This window comes from Anas platyrhynchos, chromosome 4, assembly GCF_047663525.1.
Source record: "Anas platyrhynchos isolate ZD024472 breed Pekin duck chromosome 4, IASCAAS_PekinDuck_T2T, whole genome shotgun sequence".
NCBI lineage: Eukaryota > Metazoa > Chordata > Aves > Anseriformes > Anatidae > Anas > Anas platyrhynchos.
This window is the reverse complement of record NC_092590.1, coordinates 32,366,799-32,379,028: the sequence shown is the minus strand read 5'-3', so window position 1 is coordinate 32,379,028 and position 12,230 is coordinate 32,366,799. Positions and strand designations below refer to the sequence as shown.

At 34.1% G+C, this 12,230-nt stretch overlaps 1 long non-coding RNA gene across 1 annotated transcript; it reads left to right on the top strand.

Annotated features, from left to right (window-relative positions):
• The first annotated feature begins 319 nt into the window (after positions 1 to 319).
• Positions 320 to 12,230, top strand: LOC119716860 (uncharacterized). The gene is made up of 3 exons (XR_005265605.2): positions 320 to 489; positions 3,817 to 3,926; positions 12,066 to 12,230. It is a non-coding gene; the product is annotated as an uncharacterized lncRNA (long non-coding RNA).

Below are 12,230 nucleotides of genomic sequence, written 5' to 3'. Positions count from 1 at the left end.
TTATGAAGTTTTGTGGCCTTTCCTGATTTCTGTACTTGTATAAGCTTTACATTCTTTTCTACTACTAAGCTTTATTTTAGGGATATTTATTTTAGAAATATCACATGCTGAACAGTAAAACTGGGGGAGACAGCTGGGAGAACTGCCATTGTTGGGAGATGGCTACTCATTGGTCAGTAGTGAGCAATTGGGTTGTGCAGCACTTTTTAATTATTATTGTTGTTGTTTTTTTGTTTGTTTTTCTAATTTTATTCCTTTTCTTATTAAACTGTCATATTAAATTTGATATCTGAGAAACATTATTTTTTTTAAAGAAATATGTTAGTAGCCATAAAAGAAATATGAAGAGGACTTCTGGTGTCAACAAGTCTGAAGTCTGCATCCGTCCTGAGCAAGCTTACCATTACATTTATGTCTTCCAGTCAGACGTTGGCAATTAAAGAGCAGAGTCCTTTCTTTCAAATTCTGCTAAGATTTTCTTCAAATTAGGTAAGACATGATTCAGTGTACATTAGTACCAATTTACCAAATGTTTAGTTAAGCTATTTACTTATAAATGTTCCTTCTAGGTAAACCTTTAGAGATTCAGTATCTCATTTTCTTTTCAGTCCTGGCAGACAGGAATCTACTCATGCATAATAACTATCAGTTTCATGAAGCTAATGAATTCACACTGCTTGTAAATAACAATTGTGTATCAAATTTGAAAATATGCAGTAGAAGATTAATAACTTGTAAAAGCACTGGCGATCTTTGAAAGAGAAAAATAATTCAGTTTTATCAGCAACACTTTCAAGTGATTGTTGTATTCTACTCCTTTCTGATGAGAAAGGAAATAGTAAACTCCCTGCCTGAGACAGGTAGGTGTTCTGATAAATTCATAGATTACAATAACAAAGTGAGGAAACAGTCCATTCCTCTAGATTAATCTCTGTTTTTTAGCTTCCTCTCTGTTCCTGCATTTACATAATGTGTTTATCACTATCACTAGTTATTAGTTCTGTGTGCTGGATACTTTTAATGCAAAGTTTGAGGCAATAAATGTGAGCAATGCCATTTTCGTAAAAATTCTGAGAAGTGTGTCAAGTGCATAGAATTTTAACTGAAATTCGCAATGTCTATATTAGATCTTAAAATTAATTCAGAAGCAGTTTCAACACATTTTGGCATTATTGAATTGGGTGCAAAGGTAACCTTCATGCCAACCTTCTGTTAGCTTGCTTTTGGCACCATCTCAATAAACTATGCTAGTCTTTAAGTATATCCAAACTGCCGTTACACCAGATAGAAGTTAGTAAGAATGAAGTAGTGCTCTGGAATGCCTCTGCCACCAATTCTTCACTTCCATTTGCACAAAAGAGAATGTTTTAGTGATATCTGTGTCATCAATACATCATTAAGGGATCCCCTGCTAATCCAGAAAAGGTTTATAACACCTTTACACATTATTACAGTGCAGGATATCAGGGTAAAGATCATCATGTTTTTGAAAACAGTGATTAGGCACTTTAAAATTGTCAACGGATATATTTTTTAGCCTTTTTCTTATTTTCTGTCAAATAATAAAATAATTCAATTACTGTATCATAATATTTTGTAATAAATATATCTACTACTTTCTACCAATAAGTATTTTATGAGAAAAACTTATATAATTAGCTCTATTGCCACATGGTTAGAAGCAGGGAAAAATTCTAGTTCGGAATGTTTAATTTGACTCCTAATCAATACATAAACTACTTTGTGCCCCACAACTCCAGCAAAAGTAACTGTACTCAGTAAGCTTCCTGCAACAGGAAGAAAATCCTCATTTGGAAATACACTCTAATCGTATAAAAACATGGATACCTTTAAACGAAAAAACCAAATGTAATAAGAATAATGTAATATATATATATATATGTATATGGTAATGATAGATCACATATATGCACAATAGAAATTTCTCTTTGTCCAAAAAGCTGTCAGTATTTCATGGAACACACCTGCTCTAAATTGATGATAGGATTTGATGGGCATCAGTCCCCTGGTTGACCAAACTTTCCTCACTGTCTCAGCAAATGACTATGTAGAGTATATGGATCTTCTTAACAAGCTTTTGTTAGTGCCCAGAGTGCCTTCTGCTTTCTTTGGGCTTGCTAGCATAATTCCTTAAATTGGCATTTAATAAAGTACTGATTAGAAAGACAACCATACAGTGAACCCAATTGTGCTGTGTATTCCTTTATTCATGATAAATTTATTAATCTGCACCTCACCGAACTCATGATCGAATTCAGAGTAGTAATACCTTTCCTCGGATCCAAAGGAATATTAGAACACTAGAACAATCATTGATTGAACTATATTAGTCAAAGTTAAAAACAAAGTTGTTCACAGAGACTTTTCAATTAAAATAAACAAAAACTTTTTTTTTCTTTTTTTTTTTGGTTTGAACTTCTGGGATTGCTGGAAAAAAACAACTTGCTGGGATTGCTTTAAAAAAGAAAAAAAGAGAGAATAGCATGTCTAGTAATTATTATCACTTATATTATTGCTGCCAATGTGCTTGAATAGATTTCTTTTGAAAGCATCCTTCATTCAGTTGCTTTAGTTTGTTGCTTTTGATGATATTTGGAGTGAAGACGATGAGAAAGAAACAAAAATTGAAATCAAGAAAATGAGTATCATGCCTGATACTGTTTAGAGACATAGCTTTGGGCTTGGCTAGATTTCAGCAATGATTTTGCTATAGAAATAAGTATTTGAAAATCATATGCTTGCATACACAAAGTCCCTAACGATGATTATCATAAATGTAGTTTACGTACTGGTGCTGAGTCAGTTCCTTGGAAAAAGAGACAGAATTGTCTCATTTTTGGCTACTTGTATGTTCATGTGGTGCTAGTGGCAATTCTGTGTGGGTTGGAACAATCCTGAATATCTTGTATGTAATTCTCCATACTCTTGACTAACTTTATGATCTGAGTAAGGGCAACAGGTCTCTCTCTTTTGAGCATATGAGCCAAAATATAAATGAAAAGTTGGTCTGTGAAATTACATTCTTCTCTCTCAGTAGCCAGAAATGTGAAATATTCAAATTCATATAATCATTATGTGTAATTTTAAATACAAAAAAGCAGATGGTTCAGAACAAAAGCTTCTTTTGTTTGCTGTTGTCTTGCTGAAACAAGAATGGCTACTAATATTACTGGAGGAAATTTTTAGCTGTGAAACTTGATTCCTTTATTTCTTTACTTCTCTCTGAAATTTGAAAAATATTTCAAAAGTTAAGCAGTTTTTTTTAACGTTTTCTTATATCCCAGCCAGCAGATGTGTACTTAGAGTCTATTACTAACAAGTTTTTACCTTTCCAGGGTTGAGATAACATTATTTTTAGAAAAGTGGCTGCCATTAATAAATGATTCAAAAATAATAATATAATTTTAAAATTTCTGAAGAGTGGATGTACTCTGTTGATAGATGAAACTACCTGTAATCTTTAAATTAAGAGAAAATTAATAGAAAACTATTTCACTTGCTTTTCATGTTGAAGTCTGATATTCAGTATAAGTGTTAATATGAAAATTTAACACCTGGAGACATCTATTTATAGAAAGGCCCAGGTTCAGGTAACTTTTGTTCTAAGAAAGAACGTAACCTTGCAGCCATAGCTGAACAGCTACCCATTGAAGTAAGAAAGTTTTATTCTTGCAGAATGAGAGATACTGTTGAAGACCATATAATCTAGTAGAAACTCTCTCTTGTGTACTGTTAGGTATTTAAATAAAAATACATAGTCTCATCTAAGGACTTCTGAAATTTTACTTTCATCAGATTCCTCCCCTGCCATCAGATGATGACTGGTAAATGTAGAGTCCTTTTTCCACATAATAAAGAACCGTGGATTGGTGTCCTTTACATGCTGCGAAAAGGCCTTGTAGAAGGTAAGTAGTATGGCAATTTTTTTTAATATATATATTTTTCTGTGAAGGAAATGGAAAAGAATGAAGCTAATTAGATGGTAATGACCACACTTAGGACTTAGAGTGCTTTGTGCTTTACAGAATATTACTATCACCATTTCATAATTAGGGAAAAGAGTGGAGTGATTTACTGGAGGTTATTCTGAAAGTTAGTGATACTCTCACAAAGAGAATCCAAGCTGTGCAGTCTCTATAGATCACACTGAGTAAGTGAAAAGCAATGTGAGTCTAGAATGTCTCATTATTTCTGTTTTTCATTGGGCCATATGTGTGCTATTAGAAATACTATATACAAATCTGATGCACTTCCCAGTGGAGTTTAAAATCTTAAATGGGCAACATGAAGAGAAGACGGTAAAGCAACAGAAAGCAATCAGTCTATTAGATTTTTTGTCAGTTCCCCAGACAGTTACTTAGAAAGAGTAGGACATATATAGACATACGAATCTCCCTTTCCTAAGAGGGCTTCAAACAGGAGAGTGCTAATATAAACAACAAGTAGATAGTCTAATTTTACTTGCTTTCTGCTATCACTTTCTTGAGAAAAGAACTAGGTTTAACAGATCAGTTGAAAGCATCATCTCTCAGGGGAGAGAGAAGTTGAGTCAACATGAAGGAAGCAGTGAAAAAAAAAAATGGATGAAAGCAAGTAAATAGATATATTTATAAATCTTATATAAATAAGAAAGTGAAAACAGGAAGTTTCACTGGGAGGCAGTGTGATATGTTTTTTCCTTCTCTTTAGATAGAAAAGGACAAGAGAATGCTACCATATTTCTGGGAATGTCTGTGAGTTTATCTTTGTGTTTGACAGCCAAATCAATACAATCTTTTTTATTACACTAAATTAAAATACTCATTGAGAAACACAGACCATTGCTGTGTGAGATCAGTCCTCAGGAGTGCAGCAAAGACTGTGAACGTGTAGTAATGTTTGACCATGTTAGACATTCTGCAGCTTGCACAGAACAGGAAACTCACCTACTCTGGAAACCAGTGCTGAATACAGTGAACAGGTAGTTCAGTCATTCCATAGGGTTTTTGAACAAACTAACACCAGGAGGAAGAATGCCATGGATTCTCATGGGGGTCAAGACCTGTTCTTAAAAGTTTGTCTCCTTCATTCCTGAAGATGGCTGTCTAGACTGTCTAAGCAAGACAGGAGAGGACTTTTGTCTTTCCAGCAGGATGAGATGATGAGACTAAGAAAACCTTGGATAATGCCTTGACTAAATTCGGGAGAATCATAGAATGGTTTGGATTGGAAGGGACTTTAAAGGTCATATTATTCCAAATCCCCTGCCATGGGCACGGACACCTTCCAGTAGAGAAACATCTAGTATGAGGAAAAGAAAGGGGCATAAAACAGATTGTAAAGCAAAGGCTGGGTCACTTGCTCTCATACCTGATATGTTTATCCTCTAGATCTGTTTGCAATTCCTGAAATCACTGAACATCTACATGGATGTGCTAATCCTGAGAGTACCTAAGAGTATTGACAAGACTTACCCCATGAGCAGCTGTCTTTGATGAGAACTATTTTTATAAGAACTCTAGAACCTACCCCCCCCCCATCCCCAGCTCAAACAGCTTTGAATGTAATTCAGGGCTGCTAACTTTGTTTTCCTGCTTCAGAAGGTCTGACGTACAGGGCTACACAGAGGGTTTGGATGTAGTGGGTCCATGAATATCAGTAGGATAGTTCTATCCAAAACTCATGGGGGTTCAGCACTATTAATACTCTGATGTATTAATACAGGAGCTCTACTGTAGGAGAATAGTGGTGCTTCAGAGAGATGCATTAAGGCAGCAGGGAGCATTGTAAGGGAGGTTATTTAGTATGTGGTATTCTGATCCAAAATTAAGGTTTCTTGTCTAGCTGCAGATTGCTACACAACAAGCTGTGAACACTGGTGTCTGCTCACATATGACTGCTTGTGCTGGTTTGTACTCATTGGCTGTAAAGCTGGTATAAAGAGCGGATAGGCCAAACAGATCCAAGGTAAAGAATAGCTGTTAAGGTACAAGATGTTGCCATAGATATATCACTGTCTGGGTGAGGATGCTAGACGTGTGTGTGTAGGCATACGTCATTTGGGGCTCTTCTACATATGGTTTCTGGAAGCTCCAGAGTTCTTGATAATGTGAATCTGAGGGCTTGGCAATGGTGTTGGATAAGGATCCTATGTGTGCAGGAACATATGTATGGGACAGTTTTGTAGCTGTGTCTGCTAGCCATTCTGATGGCTTGCAGCTAAGAATTTATGTGACCATATGAAATCTAACAGAATACCTTCATGATAGAGAAGGGATTGTTCTTACCAGATGTGGGTGATGAAACACCATAGTCTGCTTAAAATATATAAGGCTAGTGTTATGGCCCATGGCTGTGTCACAGAGAGACAACACATGCACCAGGATGTGGGATTTCTGGAAATATTTCAAAAAAAGTGAGTCTCTTTCATAGCTTTTTACATATAATGGTAGACTAATATGGAATCAGGTGGTGATGCTACTGGGGCTGTGGCAACAGCAAAGACAAACATCTATGGAACTTCTCAGTAATGACTGAAATGATGAAATAAAGTAGAAGTTCAGTCTTTTGGGATTAAATGTATTAGAGTTATTGAGTTATTAATAATCTGTCTTTGGTAGTTGAGAGATCACCTTTCATTTATGTTAAAAGGTTCATTATATATTGTACACAAAAATATGATGGTATGGACTTGTAAAGTGTAAGGGTTTGAAAGAAAATAACACATAAAAGAGTCATTCTAAAATATATATTTCTGTAATTTATTTAAAGAAAAACTATTCTGGATAGAGGAGTGGGGGGAAAAATGAGTACTAAAATGAGAGTTAACTGAAGTTATACAACGGACTGATTTTTATGGCTTAGTAATAAACCTTTTAAAGTTTCTACTGCAAGTGCTGACACTATCTTAAACACCGTAAAAAGTCCTGTACTGGTACCAGATTTCTGGGATTTCTTTATGTATTTTTTAAATACTTAAGCCTTTGGAAAAGAAATAGTATAGATTATATTAAGTGCTACAGTTGAAGAATGGTAGTTTTTTCTTGTAGTATAATGTGTCAATACTAAAAATTATTAACTTACTAGCAACATATTGTAAATAACCACAATAAAAAACTTGACCTTCTGTAGTTCAGCTAAAATCTTCAAAGTGAATTATGCTTATTTAAAGATTTTCTAAAGTAGCTTTACTTATGCATTTACTTGAAATAATTCTGCTATAGATTTTTTCTCCTCTTTATGTTAACAGTCTTCAATCACAAGAAATGATGTCTTGTTCAGAAATGAAATATCTGCAAATGCCACTTTTGTTACAGAGATGAGAGCTTTTCTTACACAGATGTGTGCTTTTGTTTAACCATAATCATCATATTCATGCACCTAATTTGTAATTTACTTACATTTGTAAATTCAAAAAATTGATTTTGGTCTTACATACACAGAAACACAAATTAATTGCCATGAAACTGATCCGATCTTTTCCAATTTAAAAAAAAAAATCCTTAGTAAGTAAGGATATTTTGCTTTTCACTGTTCACCAAAAAATAATAATAAAATAAAATAAAATAAATCATCTACTGCCATTTATTTATTTGTTAAATTATTACTCTAATAAACAGTCTATTATGGACAAGAAAATATTTGTTAAGTTTAATCTTGTACTCTTGCAAAGAGTTAAGCTTGAGAACTGCAGCAGGAGCTCCAATCAGATGATTCACCACAGCCTTAAGCCTTTCTAAAGTAGTGTGGGAATATGTGTAGAATCAAAGAACTACTATCATCACCCTTTCCATTCCTTCCATGGTAACAATAGATTATACCCAGACAGGGATAAGCATATAACAATTTTTGAAAAGCAAGGTATCTCCTTTTAGAGAAAGAACTAGAACCCAGTATCCAATGCAGTAAGTACACACTGAAAAAGCTGAAGGTAAGCGCACTGTTATTCCTCAAAATTCCCTATTTGTATTCTTCTCCAAACCCTGACATCATAAAGTGGGATAGAAAAGCTTACTTTAAGCTACTTTCTTGTGGCCACTTAAGTAGTGTGCAGACTATCTGATTTTCAGGGGATTAGAACTCCTGCTACAAATATTGGAGGCTGTGCAATTTCAAATTTGGCAGTATCAATTCCAGACTCTAAGTACTGTCAGCCTTCACAACCAAGGCTGTTAAAAGTCAGATATTGTATGACATCACAGCCATGTTTGTGCTAGACTGAACATAAGCAATAATTTAAGAAACATACCCTTTTTATGCTGGATATAAAGGATGAAAATTCTTTGAGCCAAATGTTCATGTGACACAGTATCTAAAAGATGGAAAAAGAATGTTTGATAAAAACTAAGACACACCTTTTACTGCTAATAAGCTTTGCTTTATTAAGCAATAGGCTAAAACAACAAGAAACAGTCTTAAAGTAGTGGAAAAAATAAGATTTGTCATGAGAATTCTTTGCTCTTGTTGTTACATTTGAACTAGTGACCTGTTTGTAAATGGCTTCCCTGGAACTGCAGGAGGAAAATACAGGGTGAGCAAGGGAATTCTTAAATACAGTGTCGAAGTTTGAATATATTTTATGGTCTTTAATTATCTCTAACTGCCTGCTAACACTAGAAGAGATGTTTGTAAACATTTGTTTTCCCACAATTCACTTGTGAAACAAATGTTTATTCCTTCTGAGAATTTCCACATGCATGAAAAATTGTACTTCATTTGAATTTCTTGATTTTTTTTTCCCAACAGCTGATCCCACAAATCATATGAAAAGACATCTAACATGGTTGCAAAGACCTCCACGATGCATTTTATTATTTTTCTGATTTTGTTTAGATAAAATTGAATAAAAAAAAAATATAAATAAAATGTTTAGTCTTGGTGTTAAATATCTAATCTAGATTCATGTTTGTATTTCCAAATCAGGTATATGAACATGAATTTCAAATTGAAGTATCAGTGAAAATTTCATTTTTTAAGGTACATTATATTTTGGACTTATGTGGTTACCTCGGAGAACAAAGGGTGGGTAATTAGGTGAAGGACAGACACAAATAATTTTGATTTTAGCTCCTGGAACATTATCTTATTTTGCAGGATATATTGAAGGTTTCTAGAGATATAGCTATGAAGAGAATCAAGCAACCCCCAAATCTACTACTGCATCTAAGGACTGAACTAAGATTAGTAGCACTCCCAAAAAACAGTAGCCATAAATTGAAGAACACACATCCAACTAGCTTGTAACAAAAAACAATGCAGTAAGGATTCACTCTGCTGTTCAAAATAGATTGTTATGTATCAATCAACCCATATTTGGTCCCTGTTATCTTAATATCCTTTTTAAGAGGACTGGTGCAATGTTTCATAGCATTGTGTAGAGAAGATTGATGTATGGTTATAAAGTTGACTGAGGAAATAACATCTCTTGAATTTATTTAATTAATTAATTAATTCATTTTTTCCAGAGGAAAGTCACATCAGGTTGGCCAATCTGTCTACATGCAGTCTCAGCTTGGTTAAGAAGTAAACTAGGTTATAATGAGAAACAGGCCACACTTTGTGTTATAGTTTTAATAAATACAAAATATAATTCACCATTTAGAACAGTTCATTATCATATGTGATGTCCTTTTTGAAGTATCTGGGTGATAAAGGATGAGGACTTTATTTTTTATATTTTCTGTAAAATTGCAATGTATTTTATTCTTGCAGCTCAGATGATAATTCTGGGTCACCACTGAACTCTTCCTTCAGGCAGAATTCCCATGAGTACTTTATTTCTTGTAGTATTAAGCAAGCAGGAGCCAAGTGAAGCTTAAATCTGTAGGATGTCAAAATGGGAAACTAGATTAACTTTCAAATGCAGATGTAAGAGAGAATAGAGTCACATATTTTAAAAATTCAAGAGTATCACATTCGTTATGCAAAGATATACATATGATTTATCTTAGAACAGTAGCTAGCCATATCAAAGGATCTTTTCAAGTTAGACTCTTGCAAGGTGTTAAAAAGTACCTGGTATCACTGAAGTCTGGTTTAGGATTTTGAATGCTGATAGTACAGGAGTTGAGGACTAGTTTTCTTTGAGATTTTTACAAGGATAAGACCCATATCTTCTGAGGAATAGCTTTTCTTGTCAGTATTCATTCTCTTTTTATTCTATTGTCCAAATGTTTTATCTCTTCATGGAAGCTTTAATTTGATCACATTAGTGTTCTACTGTTCTCTCACAATAAATGGAGTTAGTTAGTAGCTGTTTTACAGTTTGGTGTAATTCAGACAATTATATTCTGTACATTGTGGGTATTAGTAGAAAGCCGAGAGCAACGTGGCTCAGGGCAATGGAAAGCATAACACACTGGGGAATTTATACCACTTCTAGCTAGCAAAGAAAGATTTGCTCTCAGGTTTGTTTCATAGGAAAAAGAGTAAAATAGCACATTTAGCTTACAGTTAAATGGTTTCAGCAAGTTTAGAAAAATGAAGACACTTCATTTACCTTGTCACTGAAAACTGGAAAATCAACTGAAGGCTAATTTCATTCTGAAACACATATTTTGGATCATAGTGAAACCATGCTGCTAATATTAGGCAAGCTGGCAAATTAACAGAAACTCCTTGTTTCATTATTGTTTCTTTTGTATTCTATTGATAGAATTTAAAGTGTTGGAAATGAGCCAGTGTTAAGGTCTAATTTCCATTTAGTGGTATAATGAAGTAATAAACACAATTTGCTTCAGATTAAAAGTTTTTCCCCTCCTAACTAAAAGCATTTTAATACCTTTTTGTAGCTTCAATGTTTATACAAAATAGCTGATAGCTGCACAAAAAGACAAATCTAGCACTTGCTACTTCCAGAAGCAGCTAATCTTCAGTGTTCAGAGTTTTTATAGTATGTAGCTAGGCAAAGCAAAATGCTATATTAAGCTCAGTTATGAATGTTAGACTGGATTTGTCCTGTGATCAAAATTTAAACCAATATAATGAGGGCATTTCCCACAACCCCAGCACTCAGCTCTGTTGTTTCCCTTACTAATCCCACAGTAGCACTTGCAGGGTTTGCTGCACAGTAATGCTTAACACCAGGTATTACATAATACCCATCCAATAGTAGGAAGAAATCTATGTTTAATGAAGGAAGTGCAGAACAAATAGGAGGAGGCTTTTCTGCTTAATTCTTAAAAGTACTTAAAAATCCTCCACCCAGTGATCTTGTGTGAGCAGTATTCATATGACGGAGTAAACATTTGTGTATGATAACTTGGTAGTGTCTTTGAACGACACCTCATGGAAAAGAAAGAAATAGGTCTTGATAGGGTTTGAAGATCAATTAATAATTCTGTACATAATACTTCTTTTGAGGTTATTTTAGATTCAAGATCTTTAATTCTAAATTTCAAACTTTTAAGAAAGGAAACCTTGAAAATGTTTTAAATCTTTGCAAATTTAAAGTGTATAAACCTGGATCTTTTCAGTTGCTAAATTGTTTTATCTAAACATTTTCAACAGCAAATTCTAAAGCAGTAAGTAAATCTGTAGGCCAAACTCAGCCCTTAGCTGGATGCAGGAACCACTTAAAATTTTAGGGCTAGTGCAACAAGGTTCATATCTATATTCCTTAAAGTGTTATGGTGTATTACAACAATATTCTGATGACTGTTTTTTTTTTGTTTGTTTGTTTGGTGGTGTTTTTAAAAATTTTTTAATATTCTATGTATTTAATATTTATGTGTATATCACCACACCATTTCACTGAGCTCATAGCTGGTACAGAATTAAGATTTTTGGCTGACAAATGAGAGTTCTGTACTTCTGGAAAAGCTGGATACCCATTCCTGGCCATGCTTAAGTTTCCTCAGTCCACTGAAGCTGTGGATTAATGGTTTATCTATGAGCTATGGTATCTAAGATACATTAAAGTGTAATTTTCTTCTACTCTTTCTGAGTTGTAAGCTTTGAACGACCTTGCCTTTGTCTATAAGCAGAATGGAAACTAATGTTGTGACTCTGAAAGTTTCCTGAAATGTTTTTTTTTTTTTTTTTTTTTTTTCCCCTCTTAATTCAAGGCAAGAAGCTGCTGGAGGTGAGCCAATGTAGTAATCCAGAAGAATTCAACTGTTATGCGAAAAAGGTAGACTAAACCAGAGGTAAACACTGACAATTGTTAGAAAAGGTGTCCAAGTTAGTTGTATTTTCAGCATCAAGATCATTCTGCTAATGCTATCACCCAG